The sequence below is a fragment of the Crocodylus siamensis genome, chromosome 2 (assembly GCF_052110815.1).
Source record: "Crocodylus siamensis isolate JL-2025a chromosome 2, ASM5211081v1, whole genome shotgun sequence".
NCBI lineage: Eukaryota > Metazoa > Chordata > Crocodylia > Crocodylidae > Crocodylus > Crocodylus siamensis.
Genome location: NC_143396.1, coordinates 104,663,213 through 104,687,010, shown reverse-complemented (window position 1 = coordinate 104,687,010; position 23,798 = coordinate 104,663,213).

The following is a 23,798-nucleotide window of genomic DNA, read 5'->3' as shown; positions in this document are numbered from 1 at the left end:
CCAATTTGAAGTGCGGGGACACTGAATAGACATGGTGCTGAAGCTGCTTGAGCATTCTAATTAGCTCTGCAATGTCCTAATTAGCATATGTTGAAGCAGGAATCAGGCACATGTATATGTGTCCCATGGTTTTGTTTTTACCTTGTTAGGTTTAAGCTAATGATAAAACACTTAGATGAAACAAAAAGAAATTGGATTGGAGCAGAGGGGCAGGACCATCTAGCTAGAAACTAGGGCTGTGCAATGTTTTGGGTGCTGATTCAATTTGGAGGAAATCTGGCCTGATTCGGTGGCTGAATCTCCAAATCTGAATTGAATCAGGGGACCAATAAAAAGGTCTGAATTGATTCAAAGCTCTCCAAATTGTTTCAGAGAGCTTTGCTGTTTTGGGCAGTCCCCACCCACTGCATCAGGGAGCTGGACTTAGAGCTGGTAAGTAGGGGGAAGAGGAGGGGGGCTGCAGGACACCAGCTCCTGCAGTGGCCTCAGGGCTTCTTCCATGAGCCCCCAACATGGCACAGGGAAGTAGGGGGCAGTGGGGATCGTTCCCCACATGGCAGGAACACCAAGCCCAGGGTTTTTTTGCATTCTTTTGTTCTTAAAGAGTCAGAAGCTGGGGCAGATGGGGCAGCCATGAGTGGGGGCTGGAATGGAGGCAAGTAGGGTCTCATGGAAGAGGCTTCCATGCAGCATGGGGCAGTGCTGGGCAGTGGGGATGGCCCTCCCTGCCCAGCAGCACCTGGTGAGTTCGAGCTTTTTTTTTTTTCAAAGTGCCATGAGCTGGGGTGGGCGAGGCAGCCATTGCTGGGCTGGGAGAGTGGGCGGGGGATGGGCCTGGGTGATTCAGAGATTCAGCAGGAGCTAAATCTCCAAATCAGATTTGGCTGAATCGATTTGGGACAAGTGATTCAAATCACCAGATTGAATCACTGTCCCCTGAATTGGTCAAATCCAAATCTGAAGTGAATACTAGCAGCTTTGCACAGGCCTACTAGAAACCTCCACATTTAAGTCCCAGTAGGAGCTTTGGCATACCCCAGTCACAACTCCCAGCCTTGGCTGCAGCCAACAGTGATTGCCCCCAAGGAAGACTTAACCTCCAAATTATCCTTATTAGCTGTTTGGCTGCAGATTTTTTTGTCGTTGTGGTGTTTTGTTTTGGGTTTGTTGTTTGTTTTTTTGAAGACTGAGGCAAGACCTGGAGGACACAACACTTTTGTGGGGAGGGGAGAGGAACCATATCAAACCAAATGAAACCAATAGACAACAATAACAACAAAAAAACCCCAACAAAGCAGCAAACAAAACCCACCAAACAGGAAAGATAGTATCTGCATCCTAAAACACTTCAGATATTTGTTTCGAAGAACAGACTATTCAAAAAATCTGAGTGTGCTCACGTGTGTGAGGGAGAGAGTGTGCAATACAATTTCATACATATTAATATCTATAGTGCATTTTTTTCCTATTAGGTGTATGACTGTATTTTTGTATTGCCTTGGGAAGTGTTATCTTCAACCTATGCAACTGATACCTGATCACCATGTTCACTTAGTCTGGAAATCTCTATTCTCCCTTACCCCCACCCTTTATATTCCAGTTGTCATAATCCTGTTGCAATTGGCAATTTCTTTTGATCAGCTTAAAACAATATGTTGGTATTATGCAATGCTTACAACCTGGAACCTCCACCCAGTTGACATATGGAAAATCCTGGTGTTAAATGTCAAGGATTTGATTAATGTTCTAAATTACCAAGAAAACAATAAAACATAAAATGTGAGTGAGTAGGTATCCCTGGGTGGATTTTTCTTATTCTGTATATGTCAAAATGTTTCCCTCAGGGTTTTAATAGTTTCAGTATGAATAATATGGGATCTCTGTTCTGAGATCAGGAAGTTAAATCCTGTTCTCTTTCCAACAGTGTTCATATGCAGCACAAGAAGGTAATATAAAAACAGGTTGTCAAATTCTCAGTCGTGCCTGTCTTGCCATTTATAAACTTTATCCAAATAAGTTAAGGGTGGCAACTATGCATGCTCCTGGTTCTTCACAATATAACTTTAAAAAATTAAATTGAAAATGGGGAAAGCTGTGTTGACGTGACCACATTTGCTTGAGATTGTAATTGAAACACTATACAAATAAAACATTCAGTTATTTCAGTCCGTATATGTTATCATCAGTGTGAAAATATGAGTCCCCAAGGATCTAATGAGTAAGCCAATAAATTAAACCTTTGGAGTTCTTTGTGATTAATTCAATATTTGATGTTTGCCTTTGAACAGCGTAAGACAAGGTCACTGTCTGGCAATTCACATACACATTTATTTGTTAAAATCAAGTGTGTCTACTACCAAAACAAAAGTGGCTAATGTTTGGGTTTTTTGCTATAAAGTATGTCATCCAAAAACAAACACTTAAAATCTGTTTGATGTTTGCAGGTAGCCTAGTCTTCAAACAAATGGTAAATCTACATCTGAAAACCAGTGCTATCATGGGCAACTGTGCCACCTTACTCAGAGGGGTTACGTGCCCCCCAGCAACCAGTCAGTGGCCAGGGGGCAGTCCCCCTGTGGCCAATATCGCCGACCGAGCAGAAGGCTCTCCCCATGACTGATCTTGCTCACCAGTTCCCAGAAGTGGCTGCGGCACTCCTGGAAGTGGTGGCAGCACTCCCACTCTCTGGCCAGTGCTCATAGGGGCTCCCACTCGCTAGCTTGTGCTTGCAGGGTGGGCACCAGCATTCCCAGTGCCCCCCCATAACCTAAGTGGGGACCATGGCAGGTCGGAGGTGCACCAGCACCCTCAGGGGCTGCACATGAGGTGCATCCCTTACACGTTGCTACTGAGTGCTATCCAATTAAAATGTCACTAGTTAAATTTGCTATTTTGATTTGTATTTGTTTTGTTTGGGGGTTTTGCTGTGGGTTTTTTTTGTTTTTGTTTTTTAAGAAATCTTGGCTTCACTGAAATCACTAGGAAGTGATTTTTTAAAAAAATTTGGGGATACCACATTTTTTCCTAGATTTATAATTGTTACCATTTGTGGAAATAGCTGTCCAACGTTAAATCTAATACAGATTATATCATGAAGCATGCAAAACTCTGATATAGTCTAGTTGTCTACTGTATTTTATGAAATGCTGACTACTGTTGCCTCCATTTAGCAAAGCACTGAAGCATTACCAATAAGCATATGAATCATCCCACTAGATTACTAAATGCTTTGCTGGATTGGAGCAAAAGTGTGTTGCAGGATTGGAGCATATACAAGAAACATAAGTTTCACCCTATGGCTTGTTTACTATTGATGCTGTTCAGTTTTTCCTTTTGATTACATCATTGTGACCTATTGAGTTGCATATTACACATCAAGAAGAAAAAATCCTTCCTCTTTTCCACTGGGACAGTGCAATTATTATCATGGATGTTACCAAAATAAGCAACAACAACAAAAACCCCTCATCAAATATGTATATATGTATGCATGCATATATGTATGTGTGTAATGTTTGTCATCGAGACACATTCATTATTTTTTCAAGGATAAAAATTATATCCTGATGAAATATCTACCAAACACACGGAACATTTCTCAAAGTCCTTTTCACTAATGAAACTAAACTACATCTCAAACGTTCCCTGTTCTCACTAAGGAATGCACTGCAGCAGAGAAGGTTGCCTCACAAATTCCTGCTCATTTCTGAAGCCTGACCAGAGGAAGTCACTCAGCTTTACATAGATGAGTGGCTCTAGAAACTGTATCAGCTAAATCACTTTTTTTGAGTAGTAACATCACTGTCCTTGTGGGATTAAACTGGGAACAAGTTCATTAAACTAACAAAATGAGACAGGTCTGTAGCTGAACTGTCAGGAAGAATGAGCATTGATCTAGGGCAGTGTCTTGTTAATGAAATATTATATTTATAGGTATAGTACCGAATACCAGTTTTGATGATAGTTTTTATGGTAGTTTTTTTTTCTTTTGTGTTTAAAATGGTTAGCTGATTGACTCTTACTATGGATCATGCCAATATTAGTGCCTTGGTGGGCCGATAAATAGACTACCGAAAATGAACAACAAATAATAAAGGACAGTGCAAATTACTAAGAAATTGAAGAATTGTTTGATTAAGCTATGAAACCTGAATATAATCCCACTTGTAACAGTGATTCTGATAAAAATATTGCCTCAAAAGTCATCTGAGTATAATTCTTCTATTTGATTCAAATTGCAGCAGAAATGAAACTGCACCACATAGTAGCTAAAGTAAAGATTACCACAGTTCTTTATGAAGGCATTAGAAGTTACAAACTTTTTTCCCCTCTAGATGGGGAAAAAGGGGAGTAAATTTTAAATGAACTGATAAAAAACAGCCTAAAAACAAATAAGGGCTTGCAGAAAGAGCACTTGTATACATAAACCTACAATCTGAAATTAATCCCAAAATAAAAATTCTCACTGAGAACACTGTACCTTGTTAAATCTGTACCAGGTTATATCTGTGTTTTTCCATCTGGTGCAACAATAGTCCAGATGCCTACATTACTAAAAAAACCTTTGAATTAGACCAAGATTATTTTTTAATAACTAAACAATATCAAAATGTTCCAACTTCACTGTTGATTCTTTTATATTGTGTATTGAGTATGTAGTTCTACTTTAGTCTTTAATAGAAGAGATACATTGCTGGATAATGCTAAATGTTTTGAGTCATATTCTTTATCTACCCCATATCTCTTTCTTTCTCTTATTTTGGAAGGATAAGGAACAGGAGAAAATGTTTAAATTAAGTATATGGTTCTTCCTTAATTCATGTATACAGTATATATAATGGTAATGGGTTATACCATTTTTAAGAAGATGAGTGGACAAAAAAGTCATGTATCTAAATTAAGTGAGTTTGTCATTAATTAAAAGGGCATATTATGCAAATTTGCTAGCATTTTCTAAATTAATTACTTGTATTCATAAGAATATTCATAAGAATATTTGCCATATATCCAAATGTTAAATAACACTTGGATTCTGTTTTTTGGAGGGAAGAAGAAACTGATACATGGTCACTGCCTGGTATTTATCTTCTCTATAAAACTGCATTTGACCCCCATTTGAGTAATTTAGTTCAGCCTAAATTCCCTTGCACAGCAGTTATAATTCTTTTCTTCATTCCCTGTCAGCAGTATTGATGGACACAGCTAAGCAGTTGCCATCTCCTGATGGAAACAACTATGTTTCAGTAGGTGGCTGCAGTGATTCCTACAGACTTTCTATGTTTAAGTAAAATGGGGAAAGTACTTCATCCACCTACACAACTGAAAAGTTAGCCATGCAGTTATACAGGCAGACATGGTTGTTCTTGGCTTAGATATATGTAAGAAAAGAATTCCAGAAGAAAGCTGAAAACACTTCTCACCCCTTTACTATGCCATAAAGACAACATAGGAACTTCAATTTAGGTCTTTTTTTTTCCCCCTCTTCCCTTTATTTTCTTTCCTTACTCTGGAAGGGGGAAAAAAAGTAATGGCTAATATAAAGCTCTCCATTCTGTGGGTATCAGAGCTATCATCAATAAAACATCCTACTAGCTCCTGCCCTGTTCAGTCTTCCAAAATTTCTGGGAGGAATAGGGAAGCAGCCTCTTTCTTTTTTTTTTTTTAAAGGACTCCATTGGGGATAGCCAGAGAGACTAAACCAAGTTGGAGACAGACCAATTTACTTTAGTAATGAGTTTATAGGTATGTAATATAACTATTGCAAGTGGAATAACTTTGCCTCTGTTCCTCCAGTATGGACAGAGTATAGTACTTTGCACAAGGGGCAAAAACTTGGCACAACAGATGCTTAGTGGTTAACTTTTATAATATACATGCATGCTCTGAACTGTATGTAATATCTATTCTACTTGTACCTGGGTTGAACTGTAAAGTATTAAATAATTTATATGAGAAATAAATGTTAGATCTGAGTGGCACTGAAACTCTTGAGATTGGTGAATAACAAACACATTTTTTTTTCTTTTATTAGTAGTATTTGGAGACCAGCAAAAGAGAGTACTATTTCTGCTCATGAGATACCTTTGAAACCTAGTAATCGAGTTTTTTGTCAATCCATTAAATAACTCTTCAGAGAGAAGATAAAGCAGTTTAGATAAAATAGGAACTTTTAAAAGCTTTGCTTGAAAAACAAACCATGCACCAACTGTCCATTTTGGATGCTTAAAAAAAATTTCTTTGTCCCCCCTCCCAATTCTCATTTTTAAAAATATTTCCAAAGAGATTGGCAATGGATATTTTGCAACTAACCAAAAGGACAGTCCTTTCCTGTGAATATTATGTAATCAAGTTCTCTTCCTTTTTTGCCACTACCATCACATTAACTCTGAGATGTTGTTCAAGCTTGATCCCGTCTCCTCTAAAAACAAACTTCAGTATTCAGAAAATTGAAAGTGAAATCAAGCATTACAAGGAACTTAATGATGATAGGTTTAGAACTAAGCATTGTTTTAACTAGCTCATAAAATGGTATACATCCTAAGGTATTTAATTTACTAATTATCTCTTAATTATCCTCTAATTAATTACTAATTAATCTTAATTTCCTCTGGTATTTTCCCTCTTATTCTCTCCTTAAATATTTTTAATATGTCCATGCTTTTTCATTTAACTGCAAAAGATGTCTTTTGCAGTATTCACTGTAACCAAGAGGTATGGCTTATCTGGTTCAAAGATTGCTTGGCACAACTAATCTTGCCTCTTTGTTTAGTATGTTGTTTTCAATACAACCACACATAACTGAGAGTTATTTAGTCTCCTGTAAACTCAGAGTCCCTTAATTTATACTTGTGGCAACACTAAATAATACATTTTTAATGACTTCTTGCACACCTCCTTCCTCCTCCCCATCCCCCAATTCCAAGAAGATATAGGTCTCATGTATGGACTAGGATAAGATGTCTTGGGAATACAGTGATCATGTTGTGTAGTTGTAACTAATTCCTACAGCATGCACAGTTCTTCAAATTCCTTTTCTCTTTCAAGGCAGTGAATATATATATCAGATGGTTCTGCCATCTAAATCATCATAAAACACTCCACAAGTCTAAGAGCAAGTATGAAGTTAATGACACTCTTTTGCAGTATAACTCAGCAGCATTTTAAACCAAAAAGGACTCAGTTGTTAGTACAGATGGAGGCATAGCAATACAAATGTAAACTGGCCTAGAAGTACTGAAGCTGAAAACATAAAGCTTTTTAGTATAACAAAGTTGGCAAAAATGTTCATTATAATAGTGCAGGAAATATATTATCAATGAAGATTGCCACTTATTATTGTTGTTTTTGTTGTTTTTTGGGAGTGGAAAAGCCTTATTTTTGAATATATGCATCTTTGCCTCATGAAGGTTTTTTTTCTTACGTGGAAAGAGATATAATGTTCTCAATTATCAAATGAAAATAAAATAATATAAGTCAAAATATGCCTCTGGATACTACAAAGGCTTTTAAGTTCGTGAGCATTTTCCAGGAAAGATGCTTTGGACAGAGAAGTTGTTTTCTTTTTTAAGTTCCTTGATGAGTTTAGACAGATAAACCAAATATATAGAAGACTAATGAGTAGGTAGAAGACAAAAAGAGAGAAAAAGTGGTAAACGTAGAATTGAAAGAACTTATCTAGGGTCAAAGTGTAGGCAGGAGGTAAGGCCTCAAAAGGATGTGTAAGACAGGTCCATGGACCGGTATCATGTCTGCACTGGTCGACACTGGGAAGTAATTTATTGTGTTTCCTTAAGCTACAAATGTCTAGATAATGCTTAGATAAGTATTATGCTTCAGAATTGTGCAGTTTATATAGCACATCTTCTTGGTCCTAATTCCCAGGACAGTGCAGACTCCTGAAGATGTAATTTATGTCCAAAATAACACATTGCATGAAAAACTTGTAAACAATGCCATTAAATACCCCTTGTACCTAAGTGATTCTTCACTTATTTATGTGTGTCCTCCCCCAACCCTACCTTTATCCTCCTTCTAGTGTAATTTGATTTTGAAATAATTGTCGGCATTTATTCTTTCAACCGCATCAAGTTGGCTCAGGTGTTTGATTAGCTTTAAATAGAATCAAACTATATCCTCATGATTCTTAGGGGTGATTTTTTCTTAGGATCTGAAAATATAGCTGTGATCTTCCTTTATATCATCAATACAAAAGAAAGAAAGAAATCTGCACTTGGACTTTTGATGAGAATGTTGCTGAAGGTGCATAAGGCTGAATAAAAATCATAATGTTCTTCCTGAGTTGTCAGAAGTAAAATCTGTCTTTCAAGCTAAGTGGTCACTTGTGCCACAAACGTGCTCAAAGAATACACTTTTCCTACAGAAATATTGCCTTAATTCAATGTTGCCGTTGAATTCAGTTGAGCCAGCATTTTACTTGGAGACCAACTTTTTTGGTGGGGTTGATTCTCACCAGTATTCAAAAGCCTCTTTGACTCAAGAGAAGGCAACTAAAACATTGTTGGAGCAAAGGTGACAGAATCTAACAGACTGTGGTACAGCCAGCCTCCTCAACCATTACAGAGTATGCAATTCTCGGCATTGTGACTGTAGAAGATTATCAGATATTTTAGCCCAGTCTGTCTGCTCATTTCGGAGACTTGTCTGGTGAAATTGCAAGAAACTCTATTACTACTTTACAGATTACCAGGTCTCAGAGTAGCAAAGACAGGCCTAGAAAGAACTGAGGCTCTGTCTCAAAGTATTAAGACCATATAAAAGAGGCATAAGGTAGATCAAAATCAAGCTGTGTGCACAGGTACCTTGAATAATAATTGTATAGAATAAGAGAGTTAATAAATCTTTTATTCATCAAAATGTTAATGTGTGCCCTTACCGATGACATAAGAATTTAGAACAGGGGAAAAACTCTATTTGGTAAAACTTTGTTACTTTACTTTGCCTTCTAAAAAGGAGGACATAAGTACCACACAGTATTTTACTCAAGGATTTGTCCCCTTTCTCAAGTCAGTCAGTTAGCATGTCCATAATTGCCGAGCCATGTGATAGCATCTTCAGTGGCCAAATGCAGTTCCTGTAGTCTGCCACTGAACTTGACAATATGTGACATGGTGTGTGTTTTGCCACAGATAGAGTCTGGGTTGTCACAAAGACCCAGTGGTGGAGGCTGGCTGCACACAGACCTTGCTCTGTCCAGAACCTATTCAGCAAGGCCCACTGATGGTGTGGCAGGCTGAAGTCAGGTGGGCAGACCGTAGGCCCACCAGGCTTCACCCCTTTAAAGATAAACAGCCTTATTGTTCGTAAACCAATTCTGTCTCCCTCCTTTTTCTCCCAAAAAAGACAAGATTTAGAACCAGGAGACCTTGTCCCTGAAGAAGCAGCATCTCAAACTGTTCATTTTTCACCTTTGTTATCTTTAGCTCCAATCTTTATCGTATAGCCTATGGTTGCTTAAGTCAGAGATTACAGTCTAAACTCTACTTTTAGTTATTTTATTGAACCTCACTGAAATCAATATGAGTTTGGACTTGCAAACTCAAAGGAAGGTGGGTTACTGTTTTTGCAAGACAAGAACAGGGCCAATAATAAAGCAGGCTTCCTTAGTTAAAACATGTATCACAAAAACTTGGGGCCAAGTGCTGACTTTGATTTTGCAGAGTTTTTTCATGGGAACTTATTCTCTTCTACTGAAATCCATGTTAAGGATGAAAGCACTGTGAAGGGAAAATGTCTCTTTAAAATTAATAGCAGTTAAGCAAGTAAAATCTTTTTAATGACTTTTTAATTTAAGTCAGTGTATTACTTTCAAAGCCAAAGTATGTCTGCTCTACTAAAAGGGGTAGATGGCACAGGGAACTCTGCCTTAGAGTAACAAATCTTGTGGGACACAGGACTAGACTGTAGAATAGCTAGCACTGTTTGGTTTGCTTAATATTACTCATCCGTGCTGCTATCTGCTTCCTCCACCGTGTGGCTGGGTTGTTTTTTTTCCTTCAAAGTATTCATTAAGAATATTTTGTATGTTCCTAGCATTTTCACTCCTAAATCAAATCATTGTGAGGTGATAAGAATACATATGGTTTTATAGTTGGGGAGATGAAATATAAGAGTAGAGAAAGAGGCTTAATTTATCCCTTGGAGCACAGGATACAGAGTTGCGCTTCTCTTATCTTGTCCCTTCTTTCTTAAACCTAGAAAACAACGCTATCTGCTGTGAAAGATTTCAGTGACTGTAGAGTCTGTTACAATGCAAGTGGTGGTTTTGTTTTCAAGTCTCCAGTATTTTTTTAATAAAACTAATCATGTTAAGAAGGATCAAGCAGAGTTTATACTTGTAGAGGAAACCTTGAAGTAACACTTGCCATAAGTGCTGCAGGAACCAGTGTGAATTCAGTGAATGATACACTTCCTGCTTTATCAATGCTGAACCAGTGCCACAGCAGGGTATATTCTGTAGGAGAAGAGATAAAAAGTAGTGTCACTCTACATTGTTAAGCAGCTGCTGCATTACAGCTGAGGGATGGATGTATTTCTCTCTAGATGAAGTGATCCTTATGTATTGTTCATAAAATTTAAGTTTATAAAGCACTCTGAGACCCTTTGAGATGAAAGGTGTTATACTTTTCATATACTTTCAATACCATAATGTAAGATAGTATTCTTATTGTCACTTTATTTAATAATAATTCTAGGCATCTTTCTTTTGACATAAAATATGATAACTTGAAATACAGCACTTGAAAGCAGGCAGTTATAACCCTGTGTGTTAAAATTCTGTCAATAACAAGAGTATAGGAGCACCACTAAAAACTACTATGGTATTATGCTATATGTGAATAGATTGCAACAGCTTTAACCTACTAAGATTAAAAAGGAATCAAGCAAACCTGGGAACATCAGCAGAAGAAAACAAACACAAAAATTAATGCACCAGGAAAACTACAGATGTGATTGCCTACTAGGGAATAAATTGGATAGAAGGTGAAGTATAATATATGCTGATTGGCAGTTGTCACCAGGAACTCTTTTGGACATTTGCCTTAGCCGTGAAAACAATACTGAGGCCCAGGTGAGTTAGTTGAGATGAAAATTAAAGCCTGGCAAAGCTTTTAAAGGACCTGATGGCCTGAAAGATTTGAATAAAGTTGAGTTTTATAGATGTTTTCTCTGAGATGCAGTTCACCAGAACTGCTGATTTCATGTTATTCCTTTTGCTCTTCCCCAGTGTGCGTAAAGAATTCTCCAGGAAATGCGGTGAAGAATGAAGACCTCATATGGCAACCTCAAACAAAAATAGCAATATTTATGCATGCAGTAGAGATCTCACTGCAGATGGGAGAGGAAGTACAACAGGGAGTAGGGTTGGAACAAGAATTCCAATTGGAAAGGGAATTTAGGTCTCAAAATTTTGTTTTTATTCCACATTGATAAAAAAGAAATCATAATTTTTAATGAACTACCCCTCCCCCCAAAATGTCCCCTTTGTCCAAATAGCTAGTCACCTAGAGATCAGAGATGAGTGAGAGAGTTAAGTTTGACTATGCATGATTCTCACCTTCCATATGAGTGATGGTTCATTGCTCTGGACAACCCATAAGTGTTGACAGTTGGGGTGAGGGCACAACTCCAGGCTGCCCCTTCTGCTGCTGGATTGGACCGGGTGGCAGCCCCATGCCCTGTAGTCAGTGTAGAAATCACACTGCTGCCACCACACCTGCTGCTGCCAGGCCCTGGCTCCAGCTGAGCTGCAGTCCCATACCCCACCACTGGTGCAAAAATCTGGGGTGGGGCGTGTACTCCCCAGTGTCCTAACTCCCCAGTGGCCTGGAGCATCTGTCTATGGCCCATTATATATTTATTAAAGTGGAGAGATTCTAAAACAGAGACTGACAATTTTTGGCCCACCTACCTCCTAACCCCCACCGAAAAAAATCTCCTTACTGAAAAATGATGCAACAGCTATAAACTTGCAACATGTTAACCTCTAGACATCTGATATTACTTCTTGACTTCTTATGGCTAAGGAATATTACCTAATTCATAATTTATCTTATGACTTTTTCAACTTTTATGTGTAGCTTTGTGGAATATTAAAGGTTTGACTAAGATCTGCAGAAGGAGATGTATAAATCTTCCTTTGGTATAAACGTGTAGCCTTCATGCTAAGTCTAGAATTCAGACTTTTATGCTACAAAGCCAAGATTTTATTAACCTTTCCTTTTTCATAAGAAAGTCATGCACCATTATAGAGTGGTAGCATCAATTAGAAGTGTGGTAAGACTCATAAAACAAGAAAGTAAACAGCAAGAAAACTTACATCCCTATGCTTTTGATTTGGAGAAGGGAAGTGTGAAATTCACAGAGGCAGGAGGCCTGCAGATATGTGACTATAACTATCTTGAAGGCTATGTCCTGCTGTAGTAGAATCTAGGGAAAAGGGAGAGAAAAAGCTGCTCATATTTAAATGCTAACAAAATATATGCATTTCCCATTTATCTGGAATAGCACATTTATTGGGCAAGTCAGAAAAGTGCCTACATTTTTTATTGCTGTGATTTAATTTTTCTTTGCTGAGTACAGTACATAAACCAGCTTTTCAAGAACAAAGGCAAATAAAAACTATGATTTTCCTTTTCCCTCTGCCCCTAAATGTCCTTAAGCCAACAAATAAAAATATGACTAGATATAACTTTTAAATACAACTCCAGATGAAAACTTAACCTGAAAACAGTAATTTTTCAGCCTTGCAAAACACTTGGGATTCTTTGGGAAATAAGCAAGGAGAGATGTATAGTGATGAGGTATGCTGCTAAAAAGAGTTGGAGTTAAATTTGCCTATGTCCCGTAATTTCTATTTGTCCATTCTTTTCTGAATTTTTAGTCTACTGTTTCCACTGGTTCATTAGTTTTTGTTTCATAGCAGCAATTATATGCCCTGGCACTTCAAGAATGAGCACGCATCAAATGGAGCCGTGCTCATGCTGAGGGTGAATTAATTAAAGTGCCAAAAAATCTATGCTCAGCAATGAGAACAATTGGCTTGATGCATTGTATTGTAGATTTATTCCTGAAGACCTAAGGGCATGAAGGATAACTGCTGTGAATATCTACCACACACTGAAGAATCTCTATTCCTTTCCCTACTGTTACTTCCCAGTCTATGTCTAGACATAACGCATTAGTCTTACCCACATCCCAACCTTACCAGCTGGTGATGAACTAAGGCCATTCTCCCTTTCCTCAATGGAGTGCAGCACGGAGGGAATGGAAGCCTGGAGAACAGCTGCACTGCTAGCTAATGATGGGGAAGAGAGATCCTCATATCTGAAATGAAGCTGTTTCCCAGGGCAGCTTCCCTAGCAGAAGATGGGAAACCCCGGCAGGCTATGAGACAGGGGAGTTCTGTACTAAGAAAGATTATTGCACATTCATGTTGCCTATGGTGGTTTGCTAGAATTGCCTTGCCTGTTGTGCTGTAAAAGGAGCTGTAGTCTTTATAAGCCCAGAACTATAGCAGAGGAGGGAACAGATTAGGCTGGCAGCATATGTGAGAAGCTTGTTCTCTGGGCAACTACCCTTAAGGCAACTTCCTCATTCAAACAGAGAGAATAAGGGGATAAATAATTCAGTGTGTAGGAAGTCTGTGGATGTGTGTGCATCTGTGTATACATAGATATATACAGATTTGTATATACACATGGCTTGGACATATTGTATTGTTTATCAACCTCTCTGAAATGTATTTGTGTTTGTATTAGATTGCTGGAAGCCTGCATGCAGTCACTTCAGCCCACAAGATACCAGCAGCAAAGACCCAGTGCTGCATTTATTAGCATCAGTGTGTGTTGGAGATGATTTCACTGAGAGCATGAGAAGGGCCTCCATGTTCTAGCACACATTTACAATTAGCCATCCAATCGTTTTTAACACTATGCAGCATCTAAAGGTTGGAGCTCACTGTTGCAGTATCCTAGCCTTCCCTTGTTATTGAGTTGTATTATGGTGACTCGTACAATAAAAAAATATTTTTTAAGATGATTTAGTTAATCAGGTACAAAGTCCTGTGTGCATGCTCATATTAATTTAGCTCATGATTATATATATTAAATACAACTAAAGAAAGGAAAGTATTTTAAGATAAATTAACACAGGGTACCTTTAAATCAAATTGCAAATGTCTATTGGGAACATAAGTGGGACCACTAGCAAACTATCTATTCCCACCTCCTTTGTCCTCAGGTGCTTTTTCTATGACCTTGTAAGGAACTGGGTTTCCTATAGCACTTTCAGGGAGTTTCCTGCCCTCTTGAGTTTTCTCTTCGAAAGCAAGGATAAAATCCAAAATTCAGTATTCTCACTATCTCCCTTCCTTAAAACTGGTGTCTAACAGCCAGAAACATTGTTTTCTTAACATCATTTAATAAATTGAAATTTGCCACCTTCATCTGAGGTTATTTTAAATTAGCTGTTGGTTACAAAATAATCACATTTCCCCATTGCTTTAATTTTTTTTAAGGGGGTAATTCCAATACATTGATTAATTTGAACAGATTTAGGATCACTTCTTTGACTTCACTAAATGACACTTTATGATAGATAAGTGGTCTCTTTAATATACTACTAAACTTCATAAATGAGTCTGTGTATCTGCGTATTCTGAGATCTCAGATGCTCATTGCCTTTATGGACCTCGCCAGGAACTGATGACGCCCAAGGACTCCCCAAGATGTTCCCTTTAACCCTAACCATCTCTGGCTCCAAAGCCACTCTTGGCCCTTTCCAGCTAGACTAGAAGCGGAATTCACTTGGGGACAGAAGCATTTCTCTTCCCTGGCCATTACCCTGGGTATTCCCTGCCTGACCAAGAACGGGCTCAGTGAGAGGGAACCTGCCTGCCATTGCACCCGTCTGAGTCTATTACTCCTCAGGAACTTTCTACAGCCCAGATCAGGAGCCCAGATCAGGAGCAATTCTGGAGGTCCCCCTGCCCCCAGGTACCCATAGATAGTAGCAGCAGTGGGCAGGGGTGGGGTGCAGAAGGATTGGGATGGGAAGGAAGGAGAGGAGAGGGAAGGGGACATGTTGCTGAGTATGGAGGGGAAAGGAGGGGGGTTGAGAGTGGGGCAGGGAGATTCTTACCTGATTTGGGAACTTAAAAAAAAAATCCTTGGCTGCTACTCCTATGGCATGAGGCCTGCCCCAGTGAAGGGGCAGCTGGGAATGGGAGAGTTCCTCCTTTTCAAAATCCCATCCATGGCAGCAGCATGTGTTGTAGTGGTATTTAATACACTTCACAAGTGAGAAATATAGTGAAGAAAGTATAAAAATAATACAAACTGAATGAATAATTTTAGAGTTAAGGGTGATTGGTTTTCAGCATCAGGGAAACAGTGTCTTCTTTGAAAAATATGGTAAAAATAAATAAATAAAAGAATTTGCTTTTATTTTGAGAGGTATCTTGAAGCATGCGCTCTGAAAAGTTGTGTTGGCAGCAAGCACAAGAAACTTCCACTGTGAAGACAAGAACAAGAGGAAGCTGAAGAAGGAGAAGTAAAAAGAAACCTCGTGACTAAACCAGTGTGTTGAGTCAGATCCAGTGCAAAGGAGAAATAACAGACAAGCTCAAATGATACATGAAAAAGCCCCCCAAAAGGAAATAAAATAATACCCTCTGTCCCGTAAGTGTAGCTGGAGTCCCTGTATATATCAATTGCAATCAAGCTAATCAAAGACTATGTCCAATCAAACCCAGAATAAAATGGCAGTTAAATTAAATCAGAATTTATATAAATCATTTTCCTAGCAATAGACAATGTAATCAAGAACTGTTTCATTTGTGAAACAAAAATAACTTCTGCAACTATAGCAAGTTCAAGGGCTCAAAGCAATTGCCTATAGCACTCAGCCATTGGACCTCAACATATGGACCTTCCACACGCAGTTCTAAGTCAGATTTTGAAATTCCAAAGTCTTCTATTTTAGTAGTTCTCAAATTTAAAATGAAATGACAGTGTTCAAAAGCACTCACAGGAAAAATTAAATCTGAAAATGTCTTGAACTGTTCAGATACATATTACTTTTGTATTTTCAGTGTCTCTATGGAATTGGAATTGAAAATAAGAAAATAACCTGCAAATTATTCTGTGAAATTCCAGAAGAGCAATAATTTTAAATTCCAGAATATTCTGAAAATAAGACTACATTATGAAAATTTCAGCCACATGTTGCAGATTCATGGGCTAGAGTCAGAAATTACACATAAACCAGTATAAATGATCAGGTTCAAATCTGTTGTGTTCAAATCTGTAATGCAACAGAAGTTCAGTGCACATAAGCTACTTTCAAAATGGCTGAAACCGGTTTAAAATAAACCTGAATGGATGGATGAGGTATCAAATTTAACTGATTTAGATTACTGAAATTCTGTCTCAGATCCCCTACAGATTCAAGTTAACTCAGAGTCTCCCAACATCCCAGGATGCTTTGCGCCTCCCTTAGAAAGCCTGCCCTTTGCAGGCTGGGCTAGCCTTGGCATAAGCTGCCTGAGCAGGCATGTGGCTGCATTTTTGGAATCAAATATGAATGTCTATTTACTTGCTTATCAGTTCAATCTATGCAGCTTCAATTAATTTATGAAGGCTGAGTTGATTCTGCCTTAGGCTTTTTGGTGTTTATACATGTGCTCTGGGAGTGGTAGTAGGAGGGGCACTTTTAGCTACAGTGGCTCTGACAGCTGCTCTAATTAACATGCTTGGAGTGTCATGTGTATCAGTGTTTCTGCACTGAAAAATAGTGGTGGAGGCACTTTAACTAAAGCTTGGCGAATGAGCTTTAGATAAAGTGCCCCCACTGACATTTTTCAGCTCAGGGACACTGACACATGTGATGCTGGTGTCTGCTGGAACATGGTAATTACCATGCTCCAGCAGACTTGATTAATTGAGTCTGCCCCAATGCTTTGTAAATATAGTCCATTGGAGTAGACTCTCTGCATGTGTATAGATGCCCTTTGACTGTCTGTATTTACCCATGAAGGCAAAATAGTTTTTAAGTAAGTTAATTTTTAAAATATGCATCAGAACCCAATTAAGTTCTAAGTTTTGTCCCAATACAAGGATAAATGAGTGAAAGTGTATGGCCTGTGTCAATTGGGTATCAAGATTAGAAATAAAAGAGTCCTTTTTGCCTTACAATCTACAAATGAAACTGAACCAAACCTGATTTCTCATTCTGCAAACCTGATCTCAGTTCTGCAGACAGGCAGTAATATAAACAATCTTTAATTTGTACTTATGTCTGAGTTTGCTCCAAATTATATCCATTTCATGAAATTAATTGAATCTATAGAGCTTGTTGTAGGTGGAATATGGATGAGGTGTACCGATCCCTATCCTATCTGGGACAGGCTACTGCAGTTGTATAGAGAAGCCCTTATGCCCACTCCAAGGAGACCAAACCTAGGCCACCCTAAAGGCTCATGTGATTTGTGTATTCCTGTTGTACAAGAGGGAGTTAAGAAACGAATTGTGCCTCCTTGCATTTTCCTAAAGCTCCCTGTAGGAGACTGAAGCTCCATACAGTTCTCTCCTCATGGCAACATTGGTTTTAAATCTTCATGAAATTATATTAAAAGTACAATTGATTTGCATAACTTCAAATAGTAAACTTTGTTATGATTATAAATGATAGACGTTAATGGATCATTAATCTATATAATAATACCACATTTTCACAAAGGCAGTTTTAACTCATTTAAAATTCTCTTTAAGAAACTTTCTAACACCTTCTACCAGAAAATTACTTTATTTTATTTATCCCTAATCTTTCCACACTTCCTTGCTTCTGCTAATTACTAGTCCAATTCTCTATTTTTTTTCAGATTACCTTCAACAATAATTCACATAAATTAAAATGCAGCAGCAGCATGTCAAGTTTAGAAGAAAACTAATTTTTTTAACTGAAGTATATACATTAGTCAGATACAGTCAGTATAATGATAGAAGCTACATATTTAATGTATGGGAAGATAATCTATAAAATAAGATTTTTTCTTTTTTTTTCATATTTGTTTATTGTCTTAATTTGCTAATTATTTTACAGAAATTAAGATGAGCATTTTTTACAATGGCCAGGCAGTTGGATTTTACTGAGTTTGCCAACTTTATTCTTTTAATTATTTTGTCATCAAAAGGCAGCCATTATATTTCAGAGGACAAATACTAGAACATATCTCAATTATAAAAAAACAAAACAAAACAAGAAGCTACAGTAGGTTCAATTTGTTTTTAAAAACTTAGGCCTTGGTTCTATTAAAGTGTATGCATTAACTCAAATGACTTTATGTAGTGAATTTATGTTGATAGATGTCAGTCAGCATCCTGATCCAAAAGAACTGTTCACAGTACATACAATTAAGATTCTACAAAAGTCTTTGAAAAACCAGGAACTTAATTTGTGTCTAGGTAACACATTTCCCTGTCACATTTGTAAGGACTGAGGAGGACCATGTTCACATTATTTGTGCCTGCACATAAGACTTTGGTAAAACTTCCTCTCATGTTCTTTCAGCTGTGCTTGGTTGAAGACTAGGAGTGGATTTGCCCCACCATGTCCCCCATAAGTAGGGATCTCTGGAATTAGTGGTGGAAATGCTCAGTGTGGCAGTTTCTTTAATATTTGAGTTTTCCCGGGGTGCTTGGCAGAAAAGCTCCATCACTCAGTGCTTACAACCCACGCCTAATGGCCAGGAGGTGAAAACTGCAGCTGCTATTTCAGGCATGGGTGGTGAATGGTGAGCAGCAGGGCCCCTCCATGAAGCAGTGGTGGGGAGGCAGGTAGGGGAAATTCCAAGATTAAAGTCACTACACCACATCAACTACCAAGCGAAGTGGTGTTGGCTCCTAAAGAGGAAGCTAAATGAACACCTCACTGGGGTTGTTTGACCCCACTACTTTTTCCTGCCACAGGGGGTTGGACTTGATGATCTGTTCAGGTCGCTTCTGACCCGACCAACTATGAAACTATGATTTGGGACAGTGATTTGAATCACTGAATCAAATCACTGTTGGTTGAATTGCCCAAATCTGAAGTGAATACTAGTTCCTTCACACAGGCCTACTGCACAGTACCTGGGGTGGTACTGTGCAGTCCTGGTTTCATATGGGTTGTTCTGGACCCTACTGTGCAGTGGCTTGTTGTTACTGTAGCAGTTAGTTATGTTGCTTTGAGCAATGAGTTATGTTGCTGTAGCATTTCATGTAGATACAACCAATGTGCAGCTTTACCTCATTTAAAATTGAGACCTATAGTGGTAGCCAGTGTTTTCATGTGACAGGCGTGACATGGTGCTAATTTGAAAGCTTAGTGAACATTTTGTAATTATTACTGTATAAAAATCTCCTCTTTCTTTCTCTCTCTCTCTTTTGTTTTTATTAGCAAGATCCTGATTTACACTTACACAATAATACAGTCCTGTTCTAAAAAGCTTGAAGGAAAAGTCTAAAGGAAAGATGCAAAGTACGCAGAAGATATTATAAGGTTCAGAAATAAGGATATTATTGAAGTTTGTTTCTTTATTTTAATTTTTTTTCTGCTTGGAATTATAATACATACTTTGTATGTGCATTGTAGTAGAAGCTGTTTATAAGAAATATGCAAATTTGAAAGCTGTTACCTGTAGAGCAAATCTGGGAGAACATTGTTAGGTGGTACGACTACGCATTTTTATTTGGCTTATCCCTCCCTCTCTATCTCTTTCTTCCCATGTTTTGGGCTTCAGTTCCACTCAAATGTATGCTTGCCTGTTTGGATTTTCTCTACTTCCACTGATCCGTGATGTCTTCCTTTCTTTCTCCCAGTTAATTCTTACCTTTCTTGATATCTTTCTATGTCATCTTTATCTGCCTTCTTTTCCCATGACCTCTAACTTCCATCTACATCACTTTTATTATACCATATTTTATTGCATACATCGTGGCCTGAAATAAGATACACATTTTGTTTTTGAAAGGCACAAACTTCTTTTGATGTAGTGAATAACTGAGTAGCAGCAGCTAGGAGCTGAGACTGCTCATTGTTTTGTTCCCTGTTGATTGCGTGTAGACTTTACTTTCACTTTTGTCTGGTAAGTGGCAGAAACTGCTTTTACACAGTTATAAATTGCATACCAAATTCTAGTAGCTACTGTTTGGAAACAAGGTGTGTGGATGCAAGAAAATATGATATGATGAGCTGAGTGAAGAAAATATGAAAATAAATTTTCTTTTTTTATTCAGACGGACATATCCTACCTAACCCAATCTGTCTTCCCTGGCTTGCTCAACAATGTTTCTTATACCTGTTTTCTGATATTTGTATTTTAGTACTTCAGTGAAAACTCAATATTAATTTTAACATCTGCATCTCAGATTGCTTAAGTGTCCTTGCATCTTGCTTTCCTGTTGCCCAGCTTTCATTCCATGTAGTAACATTAGTCTCACCACTGTTAGGTAGACTTTTATCTTTAACCTTCCTGGTATCTTTTTATAACATGCAATACCCCAAACTTCTTCACATTTCTCCCGTTCCATTTTAACTAACTTCTGCTTCATCATCAGTTTAGATATTAAGTAAGGTCTACTCAATATATATATATAAAATGCTGGATTTATGTGCCCAACAGTAATGCCACAAATTATGTCACAATTTGGTGATATTGTTTTAGGAAAGGGACTGACATTACAATAGATTGTTTTCTCTACCCTCAAGTCAGTGCAAGTTGTGTATACTTACCAAGGCTGAATTTTGCCTTAGGGCTTACATGAGAGTGAGAGTTTCTTTCAGTTTGGTTGTTTCCAACCATCATATTAAAGTTACATTATGAGGGGAAATAAAAGGATGGAAAAAGTCCTCTAAAATTTATCTGAATGTTTAATACATTTCAGATATATTCTCTACTGGGAATCATGTATGAATGTCTACTTCTTGCACTTAGAAACTTCAGGCATACTTTTAATGGTTATAACCCATGTAATTAAATATTAAAAATAATTCTGCCAATATCAATAAAAAGGTGAAATTATTTAATAGAAGAACAAAACATTTTGGTCCACCATTTTTTCTTATTAAAGATTGAAATCAAGCCTGTGAGTCTCTGTCAAGTGGTAGCATTTTACCAACTTTTCAAGAAAAGAGTGTTTAAATTTCATCTAGAGCTGAATTACAGTATAAAAGCCTTATGCAGTCCATTTTTAAATTATAGAGTACTTAGCTTCCAGTTCTGTAATGTAACATCTTTTTGCACTGGAGACCATGGAAGATGATGGGGGTGAGACGTTCTCATGATCAGAGACTTCAGTAAGGAAAGGAAAAGAAAGGAAAGAAAAGGATTTGGGGGAAAAATATTTTATTTGATAAATAGTTAGACCCTGGGCCCAATCTATTCCACTGCCAAGCAACTTTGAGCTTCCAAGTTATTTCACTTCCCTATTCAAAAGAATGTGCAGCACCCTGAAGTCTTGCCTTTTGGGTAACAAGACTATTTGCCTGTTGTGGTTGTCCCTATCATAGATGTTCCAGGTGTTTTCCATTTATGTAAATAAGGATAATTGCATGCGAAAATGTCTCATACTATAATAAAATTAAAGACTGTTAAGAAGAACAGACAATGTAGATTTTATATAATACTGAAATGAAAAGCTAGAAGGGAATTTAAATATTTATAAAAATGTTATAGTACGTATAGTACGTAAAATACGTACTTTCTTATGGAAAATCACTTACATTTTGACCCCTTTTTTAAAAGAACATTTTGAATAACGTAGTTCCATTAAAAGTATACTTATTCTAAAAAAAATTACAGTTTAGAAATTTTTAGCTCATATCTCATGTTTTTATCAGCTGCACAGTATCTATTAGATGAAAATGTATTGAAATGCAATTCTGAATTATGTAAACCAGTTATTTATGAAGATATGCATAGTTTAAATACATTTACAAAAAATGGGAGAATATGTAAAGAAAGTAAATGCTCAATTTGCTCTTTTCCAAAACTATGAAGAAGAAATGAGTTTTGTCCCATATTTGTTAATTTTCCTTTGTCTTTGTACGTAAACTATTCCAATACCTTTAACAGTCCTGTTCTTGTTTTGTGTGGCAAAACATACTTTGAATGTCTATCTGATAAAATAAAAAAGACTTCTCGAATTCCAGCAATCGGGAATGGGTTAGGCCAATTTTTTCTGAGTTTTGGTAAGTCGAGCATGGTTACTTCATTTTAATGCACCTTTGCTGAGTATACTTAAGTCTTCAAGTTCTGGGACTATAGGACTGTACCAGCCTTTATAAATAATGGAGTTAACCTGTTCTGGTTAAGAGTCAGGCTTCTTTAATGCCTATCATGGTGAGCTACAGCCAGTGAATGCTTTATGTGAAACTATAAAAAAGTCATAATTAAGGTAGGGATGGAATGGGAGAAGGAACAGAAATTTATCAGCTGTAGGAAGAGTTAATAGTGAAAAGGAAAAAGAAGGGAAAAGGCAATCAGCAGTGTGCAAAATGTAGCACCTTCTTGGAATGTGCTCCATAGTGATGTTTCTACTACTTTCCTATGATTCTGAAGCACCATTTTTCTTGTTGTCTGGACATTTCCATTTTCCACATTTACCCATGGTTTTCATTGTCAGTTCAAACTAAGGTACACCTGACATGCTTCAACATGACATTAGCCAGTAATAGTACTTAGTGAATTTCTACTTCACTAGTTGTGACATGTCAACAAGGCATAATATTAAGACCCTTCTATTGATTTGTCCATAATTAACAGTACAGCATAATACCACAGAGCAGCAATGTGATAGCGCTTTGCTGTAGATGACAACAAATGGAGTAAGGTGATGGATACCAGTAGGAACAACAGGAGGGAGAATGATCTAACAGGCTGGTAAAAGACACCAGTATTGTTTGGCAACCAATACCAAACAGATGTTATTGCCACTATGTAAGAGGATGAATCATCATGTCTAATGCAGTGTTATGATTCACTCTGTCACAGTTTAGTAGAGCAGAACATCAGGATGGCTGTTGTCACTTGCACAGAGAAGTAAAGGGAAACTGGCATAGTGCCAGATGGTATCTGGTAGATAGGAGCAACAAAGTACCCATTTCATTTGACCGATGTTTTCTGTGCAATCTATCTCAGGGCAGCAATCCTAAAAAAAAAAATATATAATAATAATCCATAAATGACAGATCAAAACAGTGTAAGTCTGAGTTTCATTTCACCCATGAGGTATCGCTTATATGGAAGTAAGTTTGCTACTCATGTAAATAGGCTGTAGTAAAGTGATCTGCAAAACACGCACTGCATCAACTAGAGAGTTTTGGGATGGAGCTGCATTCCATGTTTTCCTTGCATTTTGTTTGGTCGATAGGAGTGTTTCCCTTTGACTTTTAGGTAATTAATTTTTTTTTTTTAAGTGCTGGGTATTTTATGGTAGAACGGTGTGGCGCCTTTACAAAACCAGCCTGTAACATAGTTGCACCCTTCTTTGAACATCCTGGATTTCCTCTGCCTCTATGATGACTGATGTTAGGAACTCTGAACAGTCTACTTCCTGCCCAGCTGCAAAAGGTGAACTTTACTTCACTTAACAAGGTCTACTTTAAAGGGTTGGAACTAACAACCAGTTTATTGTCTGTTCAGCCTGGAAAGCCTTGTGTCTGATCCAGACCTGGAGCCGTCTTGGCTGGAGCCAAGTTTACATTGTGCTTGGCATATGACATGAAACATGCTCTCTTTT